Consider the following 11,643-nt stretch of genomic DNA (forward strand, 5'->3'; position numbering starts at 1 on the left):
ACATATTAACAATAAAACAGCTACTCCTTAAACATATTAGTTATAGAAAACCAAGGGAGCCTTATTTATAAAAGAAAATGTTAGTAAGGCCTTCGCCAGCTGATCATATATTAGTTACTGCGACGTACAACAGATGACACTACACACACCTTCTTCTTATATTCAATACTATACTATATCTATATTTAAAATATACTCATGTGCCAAGATTTTCCTGCATTTTCTTTATGATACTCCTGAACTGGTTATAAAATTATTGTAATATTAAGGTTTAAAATGTGGAAAAATTTATATCTTGATATGTTTTGCTGTAAAATTTATGTAAAGGTTGTATAAAGTGCTGGAACGTGATCTGTTTTGGGATGTTGTCATCGGGAAGTATCGAGAGGATATGTGGTGACTGCTAGAACACTAGCGTTCATTCTTAGAATACTTTTGCTAAGGTAATTATTATGGTAGTCATTACTCAGAGTAACATTTTTGTATAATATGGTGTTAATGGAGAGTGTTGAGGGGGGCGCTGGCCGCTCCTTGAGGCCCTGAGTAGTGAAGAGAAGACTTGAACCAGGCCTGGGTAAACATCCACATGAAAATTATTAATATATACATGAGAGTGATGATGAGGGGGGGGGCCAAAACTACCTTTCAGCTTAATAGGCAATGATTGACCACGTAGGCTAGGTGGAGGTGTTGTGCAGGAGTGCTGGAGGAGCACTGCGGCGCCGAGCACCCAGGCACTACGTTGCAGGTTTTAGTGTGAAAGTATTGCGATTTTTTTAATTACGAAGATAGTTATGTAAGTTTACTTCGTGTCTCTGTAGTCATTCACTTCTGCTGGCTTCCATTAAATAAAAGAAATGGAGTAATTGTACTTTCTCGTATTATGCAAGCTCAGTTCTTACCCATTAGTATTGTTTTCAAGTGAAAGGTCTAAGCCCATAAGGGTCATATAGCACCTTGTAATAGGAGGTAATCAGGTTTAATCAGAGGAAGGTGAAGGTAACTCCAGTTCCCTGCATCAAAAGTCCTTCACGAAGGTGAGTAGCTCCAGTTCCTCGCATCAAGAGCTCTTCATGAAGGTACAGTACGTTTCCTTAAAGGTATCCTCACAGCCATTCCCACTCGTGTTTGTCTAAGTTTTAGAGCTACTCAGGTTATTTCCTTTATTAATACTACTAGAAATTTTGTTGCCCTCATCTACAACTCTGAGGGACTTAAGCTATGAGATAAGATATGGTAATCTATTCAGTAAATGTACAAATGATTTTAGAGACTGACCGAAGTATAACCTTATACAATTCTGAGACACATGCATGTTGCAGGCATGCATCAGTGATACATTATATTGATTTAACTTAGAATAACCCAGTAAAATCAAACTGTAATATAGATAGTATATAGATGTCTCACTGCCCTTAGCATGAGGGTCATATTTTTCCAGTTAAATTTTTTGATAATTTCTTGTCCTGTGCCCCTCTAGCGTATCATCTCAGTTGGAATGCCAAACAGACATTTATTTTTGTTTTTTTTACCATAATGTTTATTTTTGCATATCACTGAGAGAATCCAGCTTAGGTAAGATTCATCAGGAAACAGAACAAGTGTTTCCTGACTCAGGTCTTATTCGTGTGATGACCTGCCACTGGAGCTTTTGGTCATCTGACTGAGGCCTTCCTCTGGCTTATCAGTCCACCTCTCAAAAAATGGAAATTAAGAGAATCCAGTTATTTACTGAGGTAAGAGTGAGGGCATCTCTCTCTGCTGGGAGTTTATCTCTGGAGGCCCAGGGCAATATTTTCTTACCAGACACTTGGAGGTGGTTTTCTATATGGTGTACCTTCAGAGTGACCTTGATAATGGTGAAGTGCTCTTATTGTAAAGAATTGGAGTTGCTCTTGCCTTCCTTGAGTTAAACCTGAGTAATCCCCAGCTCTTCCTTTCCCAAAGCACTGTACAGACTTTATGGATTTAGTGCTTCCCCATGAATAAAATACAGTGGAACCTCTACTTACGATTTTAATCCATTCTGTGACCTTGCTTGCATCTGGATTTGCTCGTTTGTAGAGTCAATTTTCCTCATTTAAATTAATTGAAATGGAAATAATCCGTCCCAGTGGAATTCCAAGCACGACAAAATAGTTGAATATTTCCGTAATATCAACTCGACAGCTTATTTATCTATCACAATTCATCTAATATGACATAATAAACAATATTAATAAAATAGAAACATGATATATACACTAGAATGAATGAAATATGTCATTACATATTCGAGTATTGGTAGTGGAGGTGGTGGTACAGCGGCCATTGTTCCTGCTCCTGACTACATACCTTCCGATGCTTTTATTATAACAGAAAATGGAGTGTTTGTAAGGCAAACTCCTTTAGATCACTATGTAGTTTCATAAGGAAAACAGTAATAATACTAATAATACATTAATAATAATAATAATAATAATAATAATAATGCAGCATTTACCTTGGAGAAGAGAGGCTGGTGAAGGTTGATGAGGGTGAAGAGATGCTGGGCACAGCGGCATATGCTGTCAGGAGTTCATTTTGTTTCATCCTTATTCTATCGCTTAATTGCTACACTCTCAATGGTACACTCTTAATACTGCACTCTTAATGCTGCTCTCTTAATGCTACACTCTTAGTTTGTGTTTATCAATGATTTTTTGCTTTAATTCCATGGAAATCATCCTCTTTTTCTTCTCAGCACTGTCCTTTACACTTGCTTTTTTAGGACCCATGGTTAGAAACAAGAAATTCTGCAAAATAACTGCACGAAATGTAAGCAAATTACGAGAATTATCTCCACCGCCAGTTGAAGCACACGCAGACTGAGTGTTGTTTTCATACACGTAATGTCATCTCGTGGTGGTGTTCTCCAACTCACTTATATGTAGTATTATTATAATTATTATAGTATTTGTTATTTTTAGTACGTACATATCATAATTTATATTATATAATTATATTATGCATTGTATTATTATTTGGAATTTTTATTCGCACAAAAAATAGAAGATTTACTGTTATGCAGACTACTGCATTATTATAATAATTGTATAAATAATGTCAACCCATTCATGACTGCATGTTTGGAATGGCCACTTGGGTATTGTTTACTCTTGAACATTGGCAAAAATTGAACATTTCTGCTACTTTAAGCTCAATTTCTAGATACTTTTTATCATGAAATCAATCAAAATCATATCTATTTCTGTAATATATCTTACATTCTATCAAATGAGACCAAAAAAACGGGAATACAACCACAAAAACCATACGAAAATATACCACTAAGGGGCGGCTAATGGCTGAGAAGTGAACTCCGTTATTTATGGTCTGATTTCTTTTAATTTTGGTGTATGTTAAGAAGCATTTTTCCATCATACATTGCCCAAGTTTCAATAAGATAGTCCTGGAGTTTACCTGGAGTTTACCTGGAGAGAGTTCCGGGGGTCAACGCCCCCGCGGCCCGGTCTGAGACCAGGCCTCCTGGTGGATCAGAGCCTGATCAACCAGGCTGTTGCTGCTGGCTGCACGCAAACCAACATACGAGCCACAGCCCGGCTGATCCGGAACTGACTTTAGGTGCTTGTCCAGTGCCAGCTTGAAGACTGCCAGGGGTCTGTTGGTAATCCCCCTTATGTGTGCTGGGAGGCAGTTGAACAGTCTCGGGCCCCTGACACTTATTGTATGGTCTCTTAACGTGCTAGTGACACCCCTGCTTTTCATTGGGGGGATGGTGCATCGTCTGCCAAGTCTTTTGCTTTCGTAGTGGGTGATTTTCGTGTGCAAGTTCGGTACTAGTCCCTCTAGGATTTTCCAGGTGTATATAATCATGTATCTCTCCCTCCTGCGTTCCAGGGAATACAGGTTTAGGAACCTCAAGCGCTCCCAATAATTGAGGTGTTTTATCTCCGTTATGCGCGCCGTGAAAGTTCTCTGTACATTTTCTAGGTCGGCAATTTCACCTGCCTTGAAAGGTGCTGTTAGTGTGCAGCAATATTCCAGCCTAGATAGAACAAGTGACCTGAAGAGTGTCATCATGGGCTTGGCCTCCCTAGTTTTGAAGGTTCTCATTATCCATCCTGTCGTTTTTCTAGCAGATGCGATTGATACAATGTTATGGTCCTTGAAGGTGAGATCCTCCGACATGATCACTCCCAGGTCTTTGACGTTGGTGTTTCGCTCTATTTTGTGGCCAGAATTTGTTTTGTACTCTGATGAAGATTTAATTTCCTCATGTTTACCATATCTGAGTAATTGAAATTTCTCATCGTTGAACTTCATATTGTTTTCTGCAGCCCACTGAAAGATTTGGTTGATGTCTGCCTGGAGCTTTGCAGTGTCTGCAATGGAAGACACTGTCATGCAGATTCGGGTGTCATCTGCAAAGGAAGACACGGTGCTGTGGCTGACATCCTTGTCTATGTCGGATATAAGGATGAGGAACAAGATGGGAGCGAGTACTGTGCCTTGTGGAACAGAGCTTTTCACCGTAGCTGCCTCGGACTTTACTCTGTTGACGACTACTCTCTGTGTTCTGTTAGTGAGGAAATTATAGATCCATCGACCGACTTTTCCTGTTATTCCTTTAGCACGCATTTTGTGCGCTATTACGCCATGGTCACACTTGTCGAAGGCTTTTGCAAAGTCTGTATATATTACATCTGCATTCTTTTTGTCTTCTAGTGCATTTAGGACCTTGTCGTAGTGGTCCAATAGTTGAGACAGACAGGAGCGACCTGTTCTAAACCCATGTTGCCCTGGGTTGTGTAACTGATGGGTTTCTAGATGCGTGGTGATCTTGCTTCGTAGGACCCTTTCAAAGATTTTTATGATATGGGATGTTAGTGCTATTGGTCTGTAGTTCTTTGCTGTTGCTTTACTGCCCCCTTTGTGGAGTGGGGCTATGTCTGTTGTTTTTAGTAACTGTGGGACGACCCCCGTGTCCATGCTCCCTCTCCATAGGATGGAAAAGGCTCGTGATAGGGGCTTCTTGCAGTTCTTGATGAACACAGAGTTCCATGAGTCTGGCCCTGGGGCAGAGTGCATGGGCATGTCATTTATCGCCTGTTCGAAGTCATTTGGCGTCAGGATAACATCGGATAGGCTTGTGTTAATCAAATTTTGTGGCTCTCTCATAAAAAATTCATTTTGATCTTCAACTCTCAGTCTGGTTAGCGGCTTGCTAAAAACTGAGTCATATTGGGACTTGAGTAGCTCACTCATTTCCTTGTTGTCATCTGTGTAGGACCCATCTTGTTTAAGTAGGGGCCCAATACTGGACGTTGTTCTCGATTTTGATTTGGCATAGGAGAAGAAATACTTTGGGTTTCTTTCGATTTCATTTATGGCTTTTAGTTCTTCCTGCGATTCCTGACTCCTAAAGGATTCTTTTAGCTTAAGTTCGATGCTTGCTATTTCTCTGACCAGTGTCTCCCTACGCATTTCAGATATATTGACCTCTTTTAGCCGCTCTGTTATTCTTTTCCGTCGCCTGTAAAGGGAGCGCCTGTCTCTTTCTGTTTTACATCTACTCCTCCTTTTTCTTAGAGGAATAAGCCTTGTGCATACATCGAGTGCTACCGAGTTAATCTGTTCTAGGCATAAGTTGGGGTCTGTGTTGCTTAGTATATCTTCCCAGCTTATATCGGTTAGGACTTGGTTTACTTGGTCCCACTTTATGTTTTTGTTATTGAAGTTGAATTTGGTGAATGCTCCCTCGTGACTAATCTCATTATGTCGGTCTGGGGCTCCGCGCATACATGACTGAACCTCAATTATGTTGTGATCTGAGTATATTGTTTTTGATATGGTGATATTTCTTATCAGATCATCATTGTTAGTGAAGATGAGGTCTAGTGTATTCTCCAGTCTAGTAGGCTCTATTATTTGCTGGTTTAAATTGAATTTTGTGCAGAGATTTAAAAGCTCGTGTGAGTGTGAGTTTTCATCAGAGCTGCCTCCTGGTGTTATTACTGCAACAATATTATTTGCTATATTCCTCCATTTTAGGTGCCTTAAGTTGAAATCCCCCAGGAGCAAGATGTTGGGTGCAGGAGCTGGAAGGTTTTCCAGACAGTGGTCAATTTTTAACAGCTGTTCCTGGAATTGCTGGGATGTTGCATCCGGAGGCTTGTAGACTATCACAATGACTAGGTTTTGGTTCTCGACCTTTACTGCTAAAACTTCCACTACATCATTTGAGGCATTTAGCAGTTCTGTGCAAACAAGTGACTCTGCAATGTACAGGCCAACCCCCCCCTTTTGCCTGTTCACTCTGTCACATCTGTATAGGTTGTAACCTGGGATCCATATTTCGTTGTCCAAGTGGGCCTTTATGTGGGTCTCAGTGAAAGCCGCGAACATTGCCTTTGCCTCTGCAAGCAGTCCACGGATGAAAGGTATTTTGTTGTTTGTTGCTGGCTTTAGACCCTGTATATTTGCAAAGAAGAATGTTATCGGACTGGTGGTATTGTTGGTACTGGGGGGGGATTTTTTTTCCGGCATTAGTATCTGTATCTGTTGGTTTGGAGTGGAGGCCATCGACTGTGGTTCCACTCCAGGAATGACTGGATTTGGTGTACGATTTCTGCCATTTCCTGCCAGTTTTTTTTCCTTCCTGGCACTAAAAAACCTCTCCCTCTTGAGTGGCTGTGGCTACCCAGGTTTTCCCATGGCCTGGATGTTTTGTATCTTTTTGTCCCCTTTAGATGGTATGCCTGGCAATTTAAGTTATAGCACAGTCTTTCCTGTACTGAAGAGGTACACAGTTCAGGGTGAAAAAGCTTACAGGAAGGGAGTTTGCATTTTCCTGTTGTCATATGGGCATGGTATTTCCTAGGGTGGTCATAGTTGCACGTCCCATCTGTTTTTCCAGGTTTCCCATGCCAGCAGATACCGAGTGCATAGTATGTGCACAGGCTTGGTTTCCGTTTGCCTTGGGTTTCTGTGACTGTATTCCCTGTTGGTGCATGTTTCCCTGTCTTACTTCTATCCTCCCTAGCACCAACAATGGAGCTCCCACCATTTGTTTTTGGTAATATATCCTCACTATTGCTAGTGGAGTCCTCTTGTTTGCTATTTCCTGCGGTATTTCTAGTTTGCAATATTGGTTTTATCTTATCTTTGACTACACTTGTTTCCCTACTATGGCTCCTGTCCCCTATGCGGTCATTCATATGTATTCCTTCCTGCGTATAATTCCCGACTACCTGGACAAAATCTCCAGCTTCACCATTACTGTCTCCCAGGACAGCATCTCCAGCTTCCCCATTACTGTCTCCCAGGACAGCATCTCCAGCTTCACCATTACTGTCTCCCAGGACAGCACCTCCAGCTTCACCATTACTGTCTCCCAGGACAGCACCTCCAGCTTCCCCATTACTGTCTCCCAGGACAGCACTATCAGCCCCCCATTTACTGACTACCAGGACATCATCTCCAGCCTTACAGTTTCTGACTACATGGCCAGTATCAAGGGCAGTACCATTCAGCCCGGACTTTTTATGTTCCCATCTGTTGTAGAAAGCTTCCAGGTTTTCTATGAAAGCAGCTTTGATGTTGACCTCTTTTAATACCCTTGTGATTTTAGTCCACAGATTTATCTCATTTGGGCATACCCAAAAACACTTCCCTGTTTTAATACTGCTTGTAGCTAGTTCTTGGATATCTGCACAAGGGGCGTGACACCAATTTCCACAGAAATGACAATTTATGCATGTGGAAGCCCGTTTGTTTGACTGACCACAGACTACACACAGCTTCATAATGATTTGAATGGTTTATTTACTGCAATTCTACTAGCAAACTCTTGAATATTCTATTAATAACCTGCTAGGTGGTGCACAACGAAACCGTTTGAAACCAGTCCAGGGTTCGGACCAGTCAAGGGTTCGGACCAGTCAAGGGTTCGGACCAGTCTATCTGATCTGATCAGTGGGTCACTTATTTAAACCATACTGGTCGGTGATTTGAGCTAACACATGAAGGATCTACTGGAAATTATCTACCCGAGTAATATGTGATTTGATTGATACAAAAGTATAACTTGCGTGTTGAAGAGCCGGTGACTGCTGGCACTCCTACAATGACGAACGGTCGAGCCTCCACCTTTGTTTATCAATCGCTGTATCTAGCTTCTCTATTTTTTTTTCCGTCTCCACCACAATAAATGCTATGTTATCACTATAGTTGACTGGTGCAAATTTTGGAGGAAGGGCGCTTTTTCTGTAGTAATAATTGCTTCTCGTTGTGTATATTGCGACCGCTGGTAACTACAGGTTATATGAAATTCACAGTAACGTCTGGTATTTCAAGAAAAAGAAACTAATGAAAGTCACTCCACTTCACTAAGTACCATTATAATACTGGTTAGTTGCTACTACAACACTGTATTCTGCTATTCACTGGTATCAGCAAACAAATGAGATCCAATTCCCTAGATCATGAGCAAGAACCCCTCACCAGCGTCCAGGAACCTCCCTTGAGGCCCACTCGCATCTGGAAATTTTGCTTGCGTCTGGAAGCAAAAAATCGACCGAGTAACTGCTTGTATCTAGAAAAACTTGCACGTGGGTGTACTCATAAGTACAGGTTCCAGTGTACTATATAATAATGTGCATAGCTAGATCAAAGGTATATAATATTGACAGGATGGTAAATAAGATAAGAGCACCACTTATATCTTTCATTGAGACTTTTATGTCAATTAGATTAATCAAGCCCTAAGTGTTGCATATGCATCTTATTTATTAGTAATCTACATGTTATAATCTCTGGTGGCCCCCAGCAACTGCAGTTGCAACAACAGTATAATTATAGTCCCAAACCAGCGCTTTTTAGTACCAAACCAGGGCATTTCTCTATCGTTGTAGTTCTGTGACTGGCATTGGCTCCATTGGTGCTGTTCTATTTTCTTGAGACTGTATAAATAAGGAGAACTGAGAAAGTCTCACACTGCATTAGATGCCTTGATGCTGGTAAGGGGGTCCTGATCCAAGGAATTGGAGTTGTCCTCATTTTTGTTGGCATGAACTTGATTGTTTCCCATTTCTCCAGGCATTGTATAACCCCTATTGGTTTAGGTCTTCCCACTGAATGTAATGATGATAATGAAGGCACCTTGGCTCATGCAAGGCAGATGCAGTTTCTTGCCAATTGTTTTTCAATTTTGTATGCAATATGAATTTCAGAATGTTTATAGTGAACTCTTTGTTAATGGTGCTACTGTACTTGATAATTTATTCCATTTGCGTGAATTTCTGAATTTGAAGATACCCAGTTTGAATATACAGTATTGATTTAAGGTCTTTCCTCCTACGTATTTCCAAAAGTTATTTTGCATGTACAGAGACGAACATGCTCCACGGAGACGGACACGCACGTGTCACGGGGGGGGCAGGATGCCGCAGACGCGTGAGCCACATAAACAGACACTCACCGTGCGCGCACACACACACACTCACATACACACACTCAGAGGGGAAAACCAACAGGGAATGTACCAACAAGTGTTGGATGACATGCACACAACTGAGGAGGAGGTGCAGAAGCTGCTAAGTGACCTTGACACCTTGAAGGCGATGGGACCAGACAACATTTCCCCGTTAGTCCTTAGAGAAGGAGCAGAGATGCTGTGTGTGCCACTAACCACAATCCTCAACACATCCCTTGAAACTATAACTTAAAGCTTTGAAGTGTCCCTGTTTGCAGATGATGTGAAGTTAATGAGAATTAAATTAGACATGGACCAGACAGGTCTACAAAGAGACCTGGACAGGCTGGACGCGTGGTCCAGAAACTGACTCCTAGAATTTAACCCCGCCAAATGCAAAGTCATGAAGATCAGAGGAGGACAAAGAAGACCGCAGACAGAGTATAAGCTAGGAGGCCAAAGGCTGCAAACCTCACTCAAGGAGGAAGACCTATGAGTGAGTATAATACCGAGGACATTGCCAGAAGCACACATTAACCAGATAACTGCTGCGGCATATGGGCGCTTGACAAACCTGAGAATAGCATTCCGGTACCTCTGTAAGGAATCGTTCAAGACTTTATACACTGTGTACGTCAGGCCCATACTGGAGTACGCAACACCAGTTTGGAACACACACCTGGTCAAACGCGTCAAGAAATTAGAGAAAGTGCAAAGGTTTGCAACAAGGCTAGTTCCAGAGCTAAGGGGAATGTCCTATGAAGAAAGGTAAGGGAAATCGGTCTGACGACACTGGAGGACAGGAGGTCAGGGGAGACATGATAACAACATACAAAATACTGCGTGGAATAGACAAGGTGAACAGAGACGGGATGTTCCAGAGATAGGACACAGAAATAAGAGGTCACAATTGGAAAATGAAGACTCAGATAAGTCAAAGGGATGTTACGAAGTATTTCTTCAGTCATAGAGTAGTTAGGAAGTGGAATAGTCTGGCAAGCGATGTAGCGGAGGCAGGAACTATACATAGTTTTAAGATGAGATATGATAAAGCTCACGGAGCAGGGAGAGGGAGGACCTAGCAGCAGTCAGTGAAGAGGCAGGGCCAGGAGCTGAGTCTTGACCCCGGCAACCACAATTTGGTGAGTACACACATACACATACACACACACATACACACACACATACACACACACACACACATACATACACATACACATACACACACACATACACATACATACGGGGCCAGGAGCTTGGACTCGACCCCCGCAACCTCAACTAGGTGAGTACATACACACATACATACACATACGGAGCAGGAAGAGTGACTGGGTAGTGGCCAGTTGAAGAGGCGGGGCCAGGAGCACGCACGCACGCACACGCACGCACGCACACACGCAACACACACACACACACACACACACACACACACACACACACACACACACACACACACACACACACACACACACACACACACACACACACACACACATACAAGCACGCATATACAACAGGCCTAGTGTCTAATCGACATGTGCCTAGGACAAAATGGTAATTAACACACACACGGAGACACACACACACACGGGGACACAGTTGGAAGTTGAAGACAGACACACACACAGACACACACAGACACACACAGACACACACAGACACACACAGACACACACAGACACACACAGACACACACAGACACACACAGACACACACAGACACACACAGACACACACAGACACACACAGACACACACAGACACACACACACACACACACACACACACACACACACACAGACACACACAGACACACACACGCACACAGACACACACACACACACACACACACACACAGACACACACACACACAGACACACACACACACACACACACACACGAGGTGGACAAAGACGGGATGTTCCAGAGATGGGACACAGACACAAGAGGTCACAATTGGAAGTTGAAGACTCAGATGAATCAAAGGGATGTTAGGAAGTATTTCTTCAGTCATAGAGTAGTCAGGCCATGGAATAGCCTAGAAAGTGATGTGGTGGAGGCAGGAACCATACATAGTTTTAAGGCGAGGTATGATAGAGCTCATGGGGCAGGGAGAGAGAGGACCTAGTAGCAATCAGCGAAGAGGCGGGGCCAGGAGCTGTGACTCGACCCCTGCAACCACAAATAG

At 42.4% G+C, this 11,643-nt stretch overlaps 1 protein-coding gene across 4 annotated transcripts in view; it reads left to right on the forward strand.

Moving 5' to 3' along the window:
- Nucleotides 1-344: 344 nt before the first annotated feature.
- The window catches only part of Usp47 (ubiquitin specific protease 47), a 433,614-nt gene continuing 422,315 nt past the window's right edge, over nt 345-11,643 (forward strand). For 2 of the 4 annotated variants that reach the window (XM_070083998.1, XM_070083999.1), the window contains exon 1: nt 345-443. The gene's annotated coding sequence lies outside the window, so the exon portion shown is untranslated. The remainder of the gene's footprint in view (nt 444-11,643) is intronic. The other 2 variants (XM_070083995.1, XM_070083997.1) reach the window with 2 other exon arrangements.

Source organism: Cherax quadricarinatus, chromosome 11, assembly GCF_038502225.1.
Source record: "Cherax quadricarinatus isolate ZL_2023a chromosome 11, ASM3850222v1, whole genome shotgun sequence".
In the NCBI taxonomy this organism is placed as follows: domain Eukaryota; kingdom Metazoa; phylum Arthropoda; class Malacostraca; order Decapoda; family Parastacidae; genus Cherax; species Cherax quadricarinatus.